The sequence below is a fragment of the Hibiscus syriacus genome, unplaced genomic scaffold (genome assembly GCF_006381635.1).
Source record: "Hibiscus syriacus cultivar Baekdansim isolate YM2019G1 unplaced genomic scaffold, ASM638163v2 tig00110221_pilon, whole genome shotgun sequence".
NCBI lineage: Eukaryota > Viridiplantae > Streptophyta > Magnoliopsida > Malvales > Malvaceae > Hibiscus > Hibiscus syriacus.
This window is the reverse complement of record NW_024062635.1, coordinates 114,637-122,191: the sequence shown is the minus strand read 5'-3', so window position 1 is coordinate 122,191 and position 7,555 is coordinate 114,637. Positions and strand designations below refer to the sequence as shown.

The window sequence follows — 7,555 nt, the reverse complement described above, 5'->3', positions numbered from 1 at the left end:
AAGTTAAAACACACTGTGTTTTTTTTAAAGAGAGGAGAAGAAAAAAAAACAAAAGTCGAGAGAAAGCCGAGTTCAAAGGGTGAAGTGGTCAACCCGCAACAGCCGATAAATAGGTTTCGCTTGTGTCTACTCCAAACAAACGACAACCTCTCAAACCCAACCACGAGTTCGGCGCGAAATTTGCCGCTTCCACGAACCAACTTACCTATATAAACAAACCATTCCTTCGCTTATCCCTACTATAATTCCTTTTCTCAAAGATCAGATCCCTTTTTCTTAAAAAAGAAAGTAGCTTGAATATCTTTATCATCACCCCCAGTTTTTTTCAATTTCTAATTTACTCTTAAACGATTCTCTATTATATTGGCAAAGGGGTGATGTTATTTGGCGGCATTATAATTCTAGAAAAAAGAAAAGAAAATAAAATTCATAAAAATAACGTGTTGGTACTAATTCTTTTTTGATATTTTATTCACTGATTCAAAATTTTTTGGGACTTTATGGTTCTGCTGCCCACATCTGTCTGTTCCTTCTGAGTCTGGGGTTTTCAAATGAAAATATGTCAACGGGTATACCATTTATAATTGCAGAATATTAACGTGTAAAGTGCTTAGAATTGTGGCCTGGGGTATTATTAGAATTTTAGTTAACTTGAAAAGAACATGCTTAATGATAAGAAGAAGAATGTGTTGGTTGGGATACGACTAGATAGCCAAAGTAGGGAATTGCTTAATTGGGCGATTGTGAAAGTTGCAGAACCTGGTGATCGTGTTGTTGCAGTTCATGTTTCCCGTTGTTCAGGTAAGTGCATTCTTTTTATTACTTTCCATATGATTTTGATGTTATACAGGGTTTCCTGATCAAAATTTGAAATTTCAATGTAGATCATTCTTTAGAATCTTATTTAGAAGCATATGAAGGCCTATGTGCCTTAAAGAAGGTCAGTTCATTGTACTTGTGGTCCCTGATAACTGGAAATAAGAGTCCGGAACATGTTTGATTAATTGATTGGAACAAGGTTTTTGATGCTCAGGTTGAACTTAAAGGCCGGATCTGTAACGGAAGATCGACACGAGAAGTTTTGATTCAAGAAGCAAAGAACTATGCTGCTGTAACTGTAGTTGTTGGTGTAGGCAAGCATGGTGCTCTTGGGTAAGGAACAGTTGAAAGACTCAAATTTGTTGTTTTTTGGATAATTGTTGAACTCAAATCTGTTTTGGTTGTTCGAATTGGTTTGATTCTTTCTCTGATGAAAAGCAGATATCATTTTCAGGGGTTGGACTGCCATAGCTAGATATTGTGCAAAGCAGTTGCCAACAACTACCAATGTTTTGGCCATCAACAATGGAAAAATCATATTCACGAGGTCCAACAATAATAAACTACCAGGTTTGATTCTAACAACAGGAGAAGGAATGGTTTCTCGATTTCTACCTCAGTCTTCAAAAGTAGTAATACATGTACTTTTAATTATGTCAGGTATGGAAGGAGATCCAAGACCAAGTTTTCGTCCGAGTGAAAACCTTGGTACCAAAGAATGGCAATCAGAGTATGGTGATTCTGATGTAGGGTTCGAGATATCGAGTTTTGAAGGGATTCAAAGATCCAAAGATGGATCAAGAACTAGTAGTGACGATTCTAAGAGTGAATCATTTAGTGTTATTAATGAAGGCACAAAAGTCTCTTCAAGCTCCAATTCTCTTTTTGCAGGAGATAGTATGGAATATAAGCCTGGTTGGCCTCTTCTGCTGAAGGGTAGCTCGGCCACACCGCAAGTGAAGCTTGCGAGGAATATATCAGTTGTCCAATGGGTTATGAACTTACCTTGTCGTTCCCTGCATCATAGTCCTCAATCCTCAACCAACAATGAAATCGAGTGGAGTGGCAATGGAGATAAAAATGATACCAGCAATTTCTCAATGCCATATGAGTTGCAAAAACGCTTGGAGACACCCCTGAGAAGAAATTCATCCGATTGCCAATGGTTCAGTTATGAAGTTTTGAAAGCAGCAACGGCTCAGTTCTCATCAGGTTTTAATGGCTTGATGTATTATGTCTTTATATTTTGCGATACTTTTTTGTCTAACATTGTGTTTCATTGCAGTGAACCTGATCGGAAAAGGGGGAAACAACTGCGTTTACAAAGGGATCCTCCCAGATGGCAACACAGTTGCTGTTAAGATTCTGAAGTCGTCAAAAGATGCATACAAGGATTTTGCCGATGAAATCGAAATAATCTCCTCACTGAAGCATAAAAGCATAAGACCTCTAGTCGGTGTCTGCGTTAAAGATTACGATTTAATATCGGTCTATGAATACTCATCTAAAGGAAGCTTAGCAGAAATTCTGCATGGTAAAGCTTCCATTGTTTTCCTTTGCTTGGTAAAAGATGTTTTCAACCATACTAATGCAAGCTAACATATATGCATGTATATAATAGGGAAGAACAAAGATAAACATCCCTTGCCATGGGAAGTGAGGTATAACGTGGCTGTTACCATTGCTGAAGGCCTAAATTACCTACATAACGAGCATTCTCGACCTGTTATTCATAGAGATGTCAAGTCTTCAAATATTATTCTTTCAGATGATTTCGAAGCAAAGGTAATCGAAATGGTGGTTACTTAAATAATATTTGGTTGAAAATGAAATATGTACAAAGTTGAATCACTATGACAGTTATCCGACTTTGGACTAGCAACATGGGGACCAACTGCATCATCATTTCTGACTCGCGCTGATGTTGCTGGAACATTTGGGTATTTAGCTCCCGAGTACTTTATGTACGGCAAGCTTAGCGACAAGATCGATGTCTATGCTTTCGGTGTCGTTCTACTTGAATTGTTGTCGGGAAAAAGACCAATAAGCTTCGGGAATCATGAGGGCCAACAGAGTTTGGTCATGTGGGTAAGGGTCTTTCTCCGAAACAATGATCTTTCAAGTTTTCGATATGCGAGTCGATTATGCTGAAAGTTGTTAAATTTCAGGCAAAGCCAATGATTGAGAGTGGAGATGTTAAAGGCATACTGGACCCTGATTTGAATGAAAACATCAATGCGGCTCAGATGCATAGAATGGTGGTAGCAGCAACTCTCTGCATCAAACGATCAGCTCGACTCCGGCCGAAGATGAACGAGGTAATCAAGCTTTTCTGTATCTCGCTAAAACGCCTTGGAACAGGCTACAACTTCATTTATAATGTGCACTCTTTTGTTTAGGTACTTGAGCTCTTAAGAGGGGAAAAAGCCATTGAAAAATGTTCCTTGAAACAAGATGAGAACAAAGAAACCAAGAATATGATATTGATGATGATGAAGTTTATCTAAATGCAAGGGCAGATTTACATTTAAGCCTTGCAATGCTTGATGTTGAGGACGATTCGACATCGTTTAGTAGCATGGAGCAAAGGAGTAACATTTCATTGGAGGAATATTTAAAAGAAAGATGGAGCCCTTCATCAAACTCCAATTAGATTCTTTTGCCTCAAAACCCAATTTTGGGATATGCTTGTACGGTGTCTATTCCAGAGAAAAACTAAAACAACTCCCAATATTGAGGTGTAATTTGAAGGTGTCGTTTCTTATCAAGCAATGATATAATTTATCTTAAATATCGTTTATTTTCCTCAGTTTCGTACTTAACGTTTGATTGTTTTCACACGTAGATAATTTATTCGATGATACGTTAAAGTTACACAATTGCATCTTCGAGTACAATTCGACGGGATTACAATAATAACATTTTCACTAGTGATTATTTTGTGAAGTGTACAAGATTATTATATGTATAGTTTAAATTGTTTTATGAATTTTCTTTTGAGTCATAAATGGTATAGAATTATAGAAATATGAGTACAAACATTTTGATATTCCATTTTGTAAATGGTGTTATGTTTATAGAAATGTTTTAGCATGATGTTAATGCCTTGTTATAGATCATGAAAAATTATGAATTTCAGAATTATAAGAAAGGGTATAAATCATGTAATAAATATTATGACCTTCATAATTCAATAACTAGGTAATTAGACTAAAATTTGATGTTAAAATTCACTTCATAAAGATGTTTAATGAATATGGTAGCATTTAGAGGACTTTGATAGCAGAAAACTTCACATCTTGGATTATGAAATCTCTATTAGTTCAAAATCTGTGAGATAAATTATTTCAGTTTAAAAATCTATTTATGAAAGTTTTTGTTATTGTCTTTTACAAAAGTCGATGTAATATGTTTTAAAAAAATATGGGTGATATGAATGAAACCAATGGCAATAACAAAGCTACGTGATCACAGATAAAATCATTTTTCTTGCAACTTTAGAAACATAAAATCAAAGAGGAAGAGTGCGAATCAACTTACTTTAGTGATTAAAGGAAACATTGTTGTTCCTAAAGGTTACGGATTCGAGTATTTATAACATATATTAGTTACCATCAGAGTCATTGCTATGGTCTCGATTGAGGACCGCTGATGGTCCATGGTATTGGTTCTCACATGGCGCGCACCATGTTCATTGTATGGGTACAAATTGAAAAATTCAAATTGATTAGTGGGCCTTGTTTAATTTCGCTGAATTAATACTACTTAAAAATCCATCCAAAATAAGTAAGATAAACATACTAATAATCCGAGTTTACAAAATGTGGGGAGCTCCCAAAGTATAAACAAAATAATACAGTAAGAAGTGCAAATCAAAGTTACGACTTAATACACATAAGGGTCCATAATAATACATGCCCAATAAGAATGACTCAAGACGCACTCTGAAGGTCTTCGAGAATCTGATATGCTACACTAGAATGTCTGTAACAATAACTCCCCATGAACAGCCACCTAAGAACCTACGCACAGAAACACATTCCGAATGTTGAGCTTACGACCTCAGTGCCTCACTAATAATTGTATTATACTACATGAATTCTTTAAATGAACTGGCTAATGGCATAGGTCTGAAACATGTAAGCTATGGTTGGCATCATGGTGCGGATGAGGATTCTACATCTCGGAGCTCATACACCCCTCTAGCCTATCGGTATACCCTCAGGTACACCAGGGTGAGATCCGAAATCTACATCCGAAACGTACACCCGCCAACTTACTCCGTCAAGTTTTGAGACATTTGTGCCTAGTCGGCTACTGAAGTGCCTTGGCACTGACTTGGATATCTGTTGCGTGTTGTGAGTACTATAAATTGGACGTAAATATGTGCAAATATACACAGTCACACAAGCAATATAGTGATGAGTGAGTATCGTCTCCACAGAGATTGGTGGAAATTTATAAGTTTAGTCAAAGCAGCAAACTAAATTACTTAAGTATAGATAATGATATTTACAACTAATTATGCTGAGGCTAATGAAATGTTTACGGATGATGGTGGGATGGTAGTATTAATAAGTAACAAATGGAATGTCAAGGCGATATGATAGTTTATGTCGCGACAAAATGGATAGAAATGTCGTAGCAAAGGAAATGATTGCAATATAATCAAGTGAAATGTCAAGGCAAAACAGAATGTAAACACATGAGTTAAGTAGAATGACTTTGATAATCCTCACACGGTAAGCTACATTGGGAATGAATGATAGGGTCACTTTGGGAAATTAAGTCTTATCTTTTAGGATAGTCTAAGCTTCTATGCCTTACTTGTTCGACAGAGTTTACTGAAGGTACCCTATGCTATCTCTAGTCATTGGTCCTAACAGATGAGAATGTCACAACAAATCCTCTCGGCCCAAGCAGCAACATCTAATCTATCGATTAAGCACTACTCCTATTAGTCGTTGAAATACTAACTTCATTTCTGATAGTGGATTAGGCTATAGTGATTAGCTAAAACCCATTGCTTATGTTGATCTTCCTTTAGTTCTCTCAAACACTAAAGATTAATAACTTAGTTTCTCTCGAATACTAACTATTCTACCTAAGAAATGGCTACTCTCATAGCTCATTCAATCTTAATCAATTAAAAACCATAAGCAAAACAAGTAATAAACACAAGAAAACAACAACCATCCATTAAAGAAAAATATCTTAAGCATCTATCATGAACCATACCAAATAAAGTCTAGTTCATGGTGGAGTTCGAATAAACCATGAAATGATCCATGAAATTCATTCGTTACTTACAACCCGAATAAAGATGGATCAAAAAGAGTGCAATAGGGTGGAAAAAAGCCTTCCCGCGTGCACTGTCGGCAATCTCTCGACCACCAAGAACAACTTCAGAGGTGATAGCTCCTCTCGGACACCATACTCACCACTCCCTCAAGCTCACCAATGGAGGAATACCAAGGAAAAGATAATAAAAAGTGAAGAAGGAAGAAAACTTGAGCTCACACATTCCCCAAAATGGAAAAATAAAGAAGACGATAAAATTGGAGAACTCCCTCAATTGTGGCGTCCTTATCTTTTTAAATCCAAGGAATGTACTTAGAGAATTTTACCCAAAATTCCAATGGTACCCTAAGTCACACTTCCAACATGTGAAGATGAGTACAATAGGTTACAGTGGGTCCCTTTCATTTGGTTTTGCAGTAGAGAAAGTTACTGAAAATACAATTGCCATTTGTGAAAATATATTCTTTGCCTTTTACTATTCCCATAAATGCCATGGCATTTCATTCTGCTTTAACTTGTTATGTCGTGGCATATTTCTCGCACACCCTTTGCTCCTAGAATCTTGTACACCAACATCCAAAACAAGACATTTCCCATAAAATAGCACCATTCAGAAAATAAATTGTCAAGGCAACTTAAATCCACCACATGCAACTATATCCTTCTAAATGCATCTAAATGAACCTATATGAGACTTTAGATCAATAACTTAAGTGAAAAGGCCCTAAATTTAGCCTTTTATGGAGTTATCGATATCCACTAACTGTCGTATTCTACTAAAAAGACTCGGGTGCCCTCACTATTTCCTGAGTGTAAAACAAGGCTAGTTTTATGTAACCCTAACTGTTAGTGTTTCTACTGTTATAATATTAATTATTATTCTCGCTTGAAGTCTTGTTTGCTATTATTCTGGTGTATGTGGGGTACCTCGAGTCTGATCCTTAATCCCTTGGATTATTTATCTAAAACTGCTCGTGGGTACCTATACTGACCTTTCAGTATCGACACTAAACATTTGGAATCGATACCCACCTATTGGTATTGATACCCCCTGGCGGTTGATTGAGTAAGGTAGTGTTGATACTCTATGCTAAGTATCGATACTCTAGTGTTGGGGTATCGATACTTTCCTAAGTATTGATATTTTGAAAATTTCCTCAATTTCGATACACCTGCCTTGGTATCGATACTGTAAAATCCCAAAAACTAAGTAGTGACTAAATTGTAAGATTTTGAAACTTTGGGTTTAATTTCAAAAAATTGAAAAGTTTAGGGACTTAAATAGGAATATTTTGGTATTGGATTAAATAGAAAAGATGGAAGGAATGAAGGGTATTATGGTCTTTTCAGCTTAAAGGATATTTATCTCATTTATTAGGAGATAAACAAGTGAAAATTGGGGAAATATATAGAAACATTTCTTCTTGCTTTCTTC

The 7,555-nt window shown here is 36.2% G+C and overlaps 1 pseudogene; it reads left to right on the top strand.

Moving 5' to 3' along the window:
• Positions 1 to 547: 547 nt before the first annotated feature.
• On the top strand, positions 548 to 3,494 carry LOC120114193 (annotated as a pseudogene).
• Positions 3,495 to 7,555: the final 4,061 nt, after the last annotated feature.